Source organism: Myotis lucifugus, unplaced genomic scaffold (assembly GCF_000147115.1).
Source record: "Myotis lucifugus unplaced genomic scaffold, Myoluc2.0 scaffold_595, whole genome shotgun sequence".
Classification (NCBI taxonomy): domain Eukaryota; kingdom Metazoa; phylum Chordata; class Mammalia; order Chiroptera; family Vespertilionidae; genus Myotis; species Myotis lucifugus.
The window spans coordinates 220,147-231,288 of NW_005871643.1; the positions used below are offsets into that span (position 1 = coordinate 220,147).

General features: G+C 52.6%; 1 protein-coding gene across 1 annotated transcript in view; it reads right to left on the reverse strand.

Annotated features, from left to right (window-relative positions):
• LOC102436527 (pre-B-cell leukemia transcription factor 1) overlaps positions 1-11,142 on the reverse strand; it is a 193,575-nt gene that overhangs the window by 4,708 nt on the left and 177,725 nt on the right.

Consider the following 11,142-nt stretch of genomic DNA (forward strand, 5'->3'; position numbering starts at 1 on the left):
GCGGGCACTGACCACACCTGGGGGAACTATGACTCAAGGCAGGACCCAGCAATGCACAGCCCGGCTGCGAGGAAGGTTCCAGGGAGGCGAACCCCGTCTTGAGGAGGCACCTCAAAGAGTACAGAGGGCGACCCGGGAGAAGAGGGCGCTCAGCCAGCGCCTCGGCCTGGCCTGTGGGAAGATGTCTCGAGGGGGTGAGCCAGGCGTCGACGCTTGGTCTCCATTTGTACATTCTTTTCCTAAGGCTCAGTCCAGAGCATCCAAACAGCAACACGGTTCCGACAGGACCTGCGTCAGCGAGCACCCCTACAAGGACCCGGCACTCGGATAGCCCGGCCGGACGTGCTGCACGGCGACTTCATGACCCCGCCCTCGATCGCCCACGGACTGTGTGAGCCACGCAGTGTGTGTGCGAAAGGCACTAATCTCCTTCCCTCCCAGATAACAGCCCTCTGCTCCGAACACCCGACGGAGGCCCAGACCAGGCCTGACGCTCCTGGAATATCTGGGGTCAGGGGCAGGGGTGACTATGGCATTGGGGGTGGGGGGCTCAGCTCCTCCCCGCAGCATGAGGGGAGGTCCCCACCCATCGCAAAAGAGCAGATCTGGACACGTTTTCTAGACCAAAAAAACTAGGCTTTCCCTGCACCTGCCCTGATCCCCTCTCTCCCTGCACCTGCCCTGATCCCCTCTCTCCCTGCACCTGCCCTGATCCCCTCTCTCCCTGCACCTGCCCTGATCCCGTCTCCCTGCACCCGCCCTGAGCTGGCCCAGGGGCCGCCTGCCTGGGTCCTGAGCATCCATGCAGCTGACTGTGACCCAGAGCAGTGACGCTGGGCTGAGGCCCGCCCTTCCTACCCTCCTTCCTCTGAACTCCCCTTAGTAGCACAGGGTTGATGCAGAGAATTCATCACCGGATGTGACAGCCAAGTGAGCCTGGCACTGAGAAACTCTCATTTGCAGCCCAGAATGCGCTGAGGTGCCACAAAGCGGCTGATGTCAGCACCGCGAGGAGCTCGGCCTGCACACAGGCAGATGCCAGCAGCCCAGACTCGGGCGTGGGGGGGGGGCGGGGGGAGAGAGCTCAGGGCTGTCCCCGGCGCTGGTGGGCAGCCAGGGAGGGAAACACAGACACAGAGGCCCCGCCCCTGTGACCCGCACGGGCACCCACACGCTCACCAGGGCAGGCACGGCCAGAGCCACCGTTTCCCACCGAGGCAGCTGGAGCAACCAGGTTCCCGGCAGGTGTTTTCCCAACATTTTACAGGGAGCTTTCCGAGAGCTGCTCCGAGTTGCCAGGATGCTCCCTGGGAAATCTCAGCCACTGCAGACCCACCTCTTTTAAAGAGCTGCGACCTTTAAAAATGCAGTTCTGACCTCCTCCCCACCCCTCCTCCACCTTCAGTGGCTTCGAGCTGAGGGTCCGTGTCCCCCTCAGGCCTGCGCTTCCTGCCCTGCTCAATGCTCGTGGTTCATGCTTCAACACCCCCTCCCGCCACTCAGGAGTTCCCATAGCAGAGGGCCGCTCACCCAGTCCCCACCACCCACACCTGCTGTCTCCACCTTGAGGGTGCGCACATGTCCCATGTGCCCCTAGCATGGTCTCCTGGGGGCAGCCTTGTCCTCTGTCACATCACAAGGCACTGGTGCTGCCACGGGCATGTCCTCCCCCGCCAGACCATGAGCACCATGTGGGGCTCCTGGCCGATTCCACGCTGCCTACCAGTGCCTGCACCTCACAGATGTTAGACAATGTCCGAGAGGGACAAGCGAAGACGTGAGGGAACATGTAGTAGCACTGGCTGTGGAGAGATATATGGTCTCAGGTGGGTGACCTCCATGACCATTTATACCAAGCCATGTAAGCCCAGGAAACAGCTGAGAGAGCCTGGCTGCCTGTACTTGGCCATGTACACCCAGGAAATACCCGCGAGAGCCTTGACGGCCTGTACTGAGACATATACGCCCAGGTTTACTTCCTGACATGCCACCCTGCGCAGGACCACACTGCTGGTCAGCTCGGCTTCTCTTACACTGCACTGCGGGGTCCTGGCCGAGACTGTACAGTAAGACAGTCAACCTGCCCTCTGTCCATTGGTAACATGCGAACTCCTTTGTTACAAGTCACTTCTTCAGCCTTCTGTGCCACGCACTCTAACTGCCATCTATGGGTGCCCTGTCACAATCCAGACACAACCCTACCTGCCAATGCGCCCACCAGCACCATCCTGCCAGCACCTAGCGCCATCCAACTGGAGGGCACCTGTCAGTGGGCTCTGGGATCGAGATCTACCCTGGCACCTTCTTAGTGTCATTCTTTTCTATTTCACCTGTGGCGAACACCCAGCATTCATGCCGCCATGTCAGGCACGTGGGACATGGGAGGGGCTGGTCGAGGCCGTCCCCTCACGTGGGTACAGTTCCCAGCTTTAGGGTCAGGTGCTTTCTTATTTCTATTAAAAGTGCAAATGTGACTGTTACGCAGAACGTTTCCACATCCTGCAGACTCCGTAGGTTTGATGTATACACAGGAAGTTAAAACTTACAAATTGTTTAATTATCTTTTCAGAGAGAGAGAGAGAGAAAAAAAATGCTCAGTTTGTCTGGGCTAAATAGAGGTGTCTTAGGACAGAAAACTATTTCTATCTGAATAGACACCCTCCGCACTCAGACCTGCAAACCCCCAAACATGTCCCCTTACACACATCGGCACCGTGTGCAGAACACACATGCATGTATTCTCATAGACTGAGCACACATTCAGAACATACAGCACCCCAGGAATGAGCGTGCGCACGCGGACACACACACACGCTGCGGAAAGAAAGCTGTAAGAGACTATTATGTTTGCTCATAGCCAACTCTGGGTAATTCAAGCAAAGGGCATTTGTTTTACTCTCAGTGTAAGTGATCTGATGGGCTGACTCTCTACAGCCCTAAGTTCTTCGTTTTATTCTTATAACCTCTGATTTTGCTTTGCTTTGTTGAAAGATATCCTTTACTCACGGTGCACATGGAGGCTACACACATACTTCCACGTGATGGGGTCTCCACGGAGCACACCCATCACTCGGGGTGGACACCTCAAGGCCACTGACCATCACACGGAAGCTGAAGCCCCTCTCACTCGTCTGCCGTCCACACAGCCATCACCCCAGATAACCAGACCCACAGTGACATGCCGCTGAGAGACACGGAGCCAACTCCACGCCCAGAGACTGGCATATTCAAGTACAGCCAGGACAGTAATAGCAACTTACATGCCATCACTGAGACAAAGCCACAAAGGCCGCGCTGGCAGCCACTTATTTTGAAGCCTATTATTTGTGGGAGGTACAAGCTGTAATCACAACAGAAACTTTCAAAGCCCTTATCCTCCGTGACGCACCAAATCTATTTCAGACCCCTAATTGCTATGTCACCAGAGAGCTGGCTGCTTAATGCACTCAAATGGCGCTGAGAGCTTGCAGGGTTGCGGCCGGCAGAGCGTGGGGGGTACGGAGGGGGGTGCAGGGGGCACAGCCTCCCTGCTGCCTTCTTCATTCAGGGAGGCGTCTCGCTCAGAACTGTTTACAGGTGATGTGAGAGAAAGGCTTGAAGACCGCCGCATACAGACTGTGAACGCACGCGGCCCTCCCACTCACATCCTTGATGTGGGACCCTTGTTAGGCTGGGATTCTTGTCCACATGGAACGTGGACTGACTTTTTAAATTTTAGCTTTTTCCCTTTTATATTGTCCCAGAAATACCCCAGCCGTGTGGCTGTGGCGGGTCCGGAGAAGCCAGGGCAATGACTAGACGGAGAGAGAAGGTATTCTATATTCCCACTGCAGCTTGGTTCTTATCTTTTTAAGATCAATAACAGTACCACTAACAGATCTGCCTTTAGTTTTCTAGGATAACAACGGCTTTCCTGCCGAAGAACTTTCCACTGAAATACACAGAATGGCACACGGGGTGGGGAGGCCTCCTCCACGGGCGTCCTGCCATCTAGAAGCAGAGTTTTCTCCACTTTCCACACGCCCTCAGTGCAGTGGTGGGACATCACACTGCAGAAGAGTTCGGGAAGTCACTGAGAAAAAGGTGGACATTTCAAGAATACATTTACAAGGCTAATAAACATGAAGAAATTCACGAGTAATCAAAAAGAAACAAATTAAAGTCAAGTGAAAGTGAGACACCCTTTTATAATTTAACTAGTGGCTTGGTGCACAAATTCGTGCACATTGAAAGGAAATTAATTAGAAGAAATATTTTAGTATCGCTATTTGCCCTTTCTCTATAATAGAAGTGTCAACCAAATTCACAATCGACAATGACAGATCGAAACATACGTGTGTGATTGGCGCCAGCGAGAGCTTTATATGTATCATGCATGGATGAGTCAACGTAGCCTTTTATAGATTAGAGTAAACTTGCTTAATTGGACCTGCTTTCTGATGTAGCTAAACTTTTCCCAGCCCAGTGAAGCACCCCAACTTCTCTTTCAGGTAATTGTCAGCAACACAGCAGATTATATAAATATCAACACGAAGCAGATTATTATTGTAGATCATGCAGGGAGAACAAAGGGTAAAATATTTAATGGCAGCCGTGTTTGACTATATTCTATGCAGTGAGAAAACCTGAAGTCATTGTCAAGGTCCACCATTTCTTACTTCTTTTCAGTCGGGTCAAGTTTCTAAGCTTTCTAAATCTTTGTTTTCTGGCTAATGAAAAGAAAATAGGATTCCACTGAGTCTCCTATGTACCTACTCCAGGACTTCTGTGAGGATCAAATGAGATGAGGCACGGGAAAATGCTTCACAGACATTAGGTTGAAGTGTAAAATGTTTCCACCCGACTATAAAGCAAGTCATGTTCCTGGGCTGAAGAAACTGCAAGGAGGCTAGTCGCTAGGGAGAGGAAGCCGGGCGTTGTTATGTGATGTCATTACTTGGACGGACACTTAGCATATTAGCCTTTTATATAGATAGATAATTGACAAATCCGAAACACGGCTAAGTCATTGTCATTGAGCTTGTGGCGAACTGGGGACGACCATGAGCTGCTGGTGGGAAGAACAAATGCATAGATGTTTCCAGGAGAAAAGGGTTAGACATCTTCTGCCCTTTGCTCCGTCGACTCCATTTTCAGAAATGTATCCAAGGAGTAACAGAAAGCATGCACCTAATTCCCTTAACTATGATGTTTGCCACAGAATTATTAAAATTGTAAAAAGAAAGCAGCTTCAGTGTCCGCAGTAGAGACTGATTAAATAAACTAGGGGCATTCCCTATAACAGGTTCCTTATGTAGTTACTAAAGTTATGTTTGACATGTTTAATGTTATGAAAAACACTCGTAATGCATTTTTAGTAAAATAAGTAGGTTACAAAATGACATTTTTTATATGATCACCACATTTCCACATGCATCACACACACGGAGGCTGCTGAGAAAAGAGTTAGCAGTCCTTTCCTTCCGTGTGATTCCTGCACACCCCAGATGTTCCACATCACATGTTAGCCTGTAACATTTAAACAAAGCATGTGAAGGAGAGTCTGCAGCTAATGTAGGTCTCGGTGTGTCTGAGACGCCCTGGCAACCCCAGAGCTGTGGGCGAGGACCAGTCCCTGCTGCCTCAGTTCCGGGGAGAGCAGCTGCCGGACCCGCCCAGCATGGGAGTCAGCAAGGGATTCCCAGCTCTCTCCAGAATACAGGGGCCTTGAAGAGTTAAATGGTTGTAGGAAACCGCTCAACATAGCCCTTAGCTTAACGGAGATGGGAGTTGCCTGGGGATAGGCAGTAGATCTTTTATGTCCCTGCCCTCACCCAATGGTTACTACAAGTCCAAGCAAATTCCCGCTGAACAAATGAGCGAGTGAAGGAATGACTGTGGACCAAGCTCAAGGCCACTGCGACAGCACTTGTCCCAGAAAAAAAGAGTGAGGAAGAGAAGGAAGAAGACACCACTGCTCCGGTCCCTGAATACACACCCACAGGTTTCTGGTGGGAGTTGGCTAGGGTTAGAGGGTACAAGGTTTTGATAAGGTGGGGTTCAAATATGGGTATCAGTCTGTGAAAAATGAAAAAAAAAGGGAAGAAAAAAGTCATTCTTTTGTGGGAAAGACTCCCTGAATAACAAAAATGAAAAATAAGTCTTTGGGGGCAGGCAGACAATTCAGCCACAGGTCAGCCACAGCCTGCCTGCTGGTTAGGAAGGAAGGGAGAGGGGAGGGAGGGAGGGAGGGCGGGAAGGCGGGAGGAGAAGGAAGACCTCTTGACAAAGGTTAGAGTAGGATCCTTTCAAAAAGTATGCATTAAGCACCTACTATGTATCAGGCCTGGTTACAAAACCCGGACGTTTGTCATCAGAACTAGGACCAGGAGAGGAAGTAAGAGCAAGAATCCGAGAACCAGCAGGCGTGGTCTGCAGGACCTGGGAGGTGCTGAGGGAGCAGGGCTGTGGCGGGTCTGCCCCTGCCCGAGGCACTGGGCAGGAATTCTCTGGCTGGAACACTAACTGCTGGGAATGCCTCCAGGAACGGAGCGCTCCCAACAGGCGGGAGAACCGCCAGGCCCTTCTGCACACTGTCCAGACAGGAAGGTCCGGCCGGTCCTCGGGGCTGCCCACAGCACACAGGCGGGAGACCACGTCTGCAGGTCTGTCTCACTAGCTTCCGTCTTGTTGTTGTTATCGTTCTGATGCCTCCTAACTTTCTTGTTTACATTTTAAAACCGACCTAATTGTGTTATTAAACTTGAATTACATAAGTTAATGCGTACAAACTGCCTAGCACAGGGGACCAAGTCAGTAAGTGTTAGTTATTAATGCAATTATTAAACGTCGTTTGAGCCTGTTAATTTTCTATCCATATTGTTTTTAATTGTTCTTTAATTTCCTGCTTTACGGCACTTGCTGTTTATTGCTGCTCGGTCTGTTGTATAATCTCTGCCAGTACGTTCTCCGAGGCCGGGGTTTACCACGCGCCCGCGCTGCTTTTCTGTTTGTATCGTTCTCCGTAGTATTTGTGCACTTCCTCTCGCCATGTCCGGGCGCGCTATCGTTCTCCTGCCATCTTCATCCTCCACCGGCTTGTAGTTTAATCGTATATTATTTCTTCCTACTTCTCTATTTTTCTTATTTCCTAGCTCTTTTAAATTTAATTTGCCATTACTTTTCTATTTTCTATTTCTTTGTCTACTCTGGTTCACATGTATTATCTTTGCAGTCTGCAGCAGTAACGCTCTCACTCAGTGAAGAGAGCTGACAAGGGGGCGGCAGGATGGCAGTCCTGGCCCGGCTGCGACTGGCCCTGCTCAGCCTCCTGGAGGCTCAGAGCGCCTGCTGCCTCCAGAGCCTCTCCAATACTGTCTAGTCCAGTGGTCGGCAAACTGAGGCTCGGCAAACCACGGCTCGTGAGCCACATGCAGCTCTTTGGCCCCTTCAGTGTGGCTCTTCCACAAAATACCGGCTCTTCCACAAAATACCGACTTCTGCGCATGGGCCATGAAGTTTCAATTGCACTGTACGTGCGCGCCCGCACGTAGTATTTTATGGAAAAGCCACACTGAAGGGGCCAAAAAGCTGCATGTGGCTCGCAAGACGTGGTTTGCCAACCACGGGTCTAGTCTAGTAAATAGGCAAAACTGGATTCTTCTCCCACTTGGCTATCCCCCGAATTTTTGTTGTTGTATTTGGTTAATCCTCACCCGAATCCACTGATTTTTTTTAGAGAGAGTGGAAGGGAGGGAGGGGGAGAGAGGAAAAGGGGGAAGAGAGAGAGAGGGAAACATCATGTGAGAGAGACACATAGATTGGTTGCCTCCTGCACGCACCCCAAGTGGGGCCGGGGATGGAGGCTGCAACCCAGGTATATGCCCTTGACCATGAATTGAATCTGCAACCCCTCAACACACAGTCAATGCTCTAACCATGAGCCACGCCAGCCAGGGCAGTCCCAGAGTTTTAAAAAAGGTAACCTGTGCTGCTATTTGGCACCTAGATTCCTGGAACAGTCTTGCCACCTGTGGTAATGACCTGCCAAGTCTCTCACAGAGACACTGGACCTAAGGTCAGCCCTGCCACACGTGACCACTGGGCCCAGCTTAGTCTTGAGAAGTTATTGGGTTCAATGAATTAGTGGCTGACTGAGCTGGCCATTGCTAGTAACAGATGTAGGCATTTATATATTTCCTGGAGGACCAATGCACGAATTCGTGCCAGGGGTTTGGTCCCCGCCACCGCGGTGGCCACCTCTGCCTCAGCCCCCTCCCACCACACCTTCAGCCCCCACCCGCTGCGACTTAATCTGGAAGGTCACCCGGAAGGACATCCGGTCTCATTAGCATATTATGCTTTTATTATTATAGATATCTTAAATCCTCTCTCCATATTATTTCAGTGTTTAGAGCACATTATATGCTAATCTGAGCTAACCTCTTGTACACAGTTAATTTTTAATAAAGAGTTAGGTTTTTATGAGGAAACACGTACTTAAGCAGAAAGCGGTTTTCTGCGTTCTGTGTGAGGATGGCGCTGTTCCCACGCGGTGGCCAGCTCCCTGACACCATCGCTCTGCCTTTGGTGGCCACTAAAGGACTGTCGGGGCACTGGAACCGCTCTGCCCAAGACGGCAGCCACCAGCCCCACGAAGCTGATTTGTACATCAACTCATTCACTTCAGGTACAAATGAAAATCCATTGTCTCGGCCACACTCGCCACGTCTCAGGTGCCCACCAGCCTCGTGTGGCGAACGGCGCCTGTGGGACAGCAGTGACCAGAGTTCCCACCCGTGGCAGGACCTTCAGACCCCACGTGCCAGGGGAAGGGGCTTGTGGTGCCGCCATTTGCAAAATCTATGAGGAAAGGCAGTGCCAGCGCCTGCTTGTAGTGAACACATGCATTTTCAGTTGACAGGGATCAGATATAAGTCCTCTTTACCCGGGCCACACCCCAGCTGCCTTTCAGAATAATATGACCTTTGACTCCTGGTGATGTGGTCCTTCCTGGGGAGGCGCAGGGCCTGCACTAGGCACCTCCCACCTGCCGGCTGCTGCCTCGGGCTTGTGGGGCTGAGGCCTCCACGTTCCAGGTGCTGCAGCCAGGCGCCAGGGAGCACTCGCTCCAGGTGCTGCAGCCAGGCGCCCAGGAGCACGCGGAGGAGCAGGCATCTCTTCACTTCCTTCCTCCTCTGGTACTTGTCCCAGATGCAGGTCGGTCCTGCCTTCTGCTTATTCTCTCAGATGGACAGTGTGTAGAGATCTAAATATTAATATCCAGGAACGTGGAAAAGAATCGTCCCAATTCAAATCAAGCCAGAGATAAGTAGAGTTTAAAAACTACGCTTGACTTTTCCTAAGAAAGAGGTCCATTATTTCATCCAAAGTCGAGCTTGCGGGAGAACCAGGCCCTCCTTCTGAGGAGGCGAGAGGCCTCTTGGGAAATCAGTGCTGACGGCCCCGCATTAAATCTAGTCTATTCGCTTACTGTTTCCTGAGTGTAGAGGAACGGAGCGACCCCGGGAACGAGCTGCCCTTTGGAGGTTGCGAACGATTTCTTTATAGAGCAGAAGGCAGGACCGACTTGAGCGGCACAACTGACGCGATCCTGTCCCAGGGGCAGTTCTAGTCCCGGACCTGGCAGACAGGACGGAACCACCCCGTCAGAAAGGCCTCCGAGTGGCTACCCGGTGGGAGCCCACAGGCGGCGCTCTGGGACAGGAGGAGCCGGAGGCTCAAGGGAGGGCCTCACAGCGTCACCATCCCCTTCCCACGGTTAATGCAGATTTGAATCTTATTCCCAGAGAGCATGCATTGGCCAAAAAGCTTAGAAACCTTTTACATAAAACAAGACTGAAGAACCTTTTAAAATTAAAAAGAGAGTATTGTGGATTAGTAAACATTTAAAATAAAAATCATTACTAGATACTTCACAGCTGAATGGAAAAGCTCCGGTCGTGAAATCCTGAGTGGTGAGCTGGCCCACACTGACCGGCACCCAAAGGCCACTGGGCCAGGTGTGGGGGCCGTGGTGGGTCTCAGGCTGAACGCACGGAGGCGGCAATGGAGAGGCGCCGAGGTCCCGGGCAGGGAAGGCCAGCGTTCAGGGACCCGCAGGAGAAAGGAGCGAGAGGCCCGGACAGCGACTAGGAAATACACAGCCGTCCAGCTAACGCTCTATTTCTAACCTTGTGGTGACGGGATGGAGAGGGCGGTGTGAGCGGCAGGCGCCTGGAGTCTCGCCCGCGACTCCCCGCCATGCCCACCCAGCTCGGTCGCCTTGTCGTGGGCACAGAGCAGGCCAGGTGTCAGGTCCCGTCAGTGCTAACGAGGGGCCGGGGTAGCTCTATCCCTGGAAGCACACCTCCACCTCAGGACAGCCAGTGACACCGTCACTGCCTCGCGGGGAACACCCCTGTGAACACCCTTGCCCACGAGGAGAAAGAGGCCAATGAGCACGTTATCCCTGTAACGCCGACGGCACCCCAGGGGACCGGGACGCCCGGCCAGGGCCTCTCCCACCCACAGTCTCTTCCCTCCGGCAGCCCTGGAGGCATCAGGGTGGAACCACCACCCATCTTCTAGAGGAGGCTGCACGCCTCCCTGGACACACATGCGGGCCGACCCCTGACTCTGGACGGAGGTCTCTGGCCGCCCCTGGGCCCCCTTGCCCCTCAGTCTCACTCAGGGCAGGTGGTGTGGCTTCACGGATTTACACGGACACTGGCTGTAACACATGGGAGCTGCGAAGCGCCAGGGGAGCGAGGAGGCTGCCCAGAAAACGTCCTGCTCGGATGAAACACGGCCAGGGCCCAGCTGGGCTCCAGCGCCGCTGGGCTGCGGGCGTTTATTTCATTTCTTGGCTGGAACCTTTCATTCCTGTCCTGTCTCTTCTGGTCTCCCTCCCTCTCTGTCTCCCTTCCTTCTCCTGGCAGCCACAGCCCCATGCTGCGTGCACACACACATACCCACCACATGAACACACACAACATGTGCACACACACAGTGTACACACTCACTCACACAACACATGCACAACACATGCATGCACACAACACACACACACACAACACACACAGACACACACACAAGGACACACAACACACACAACACAGATATTCACACAACACACACAAAACACACACATGAGGACACATA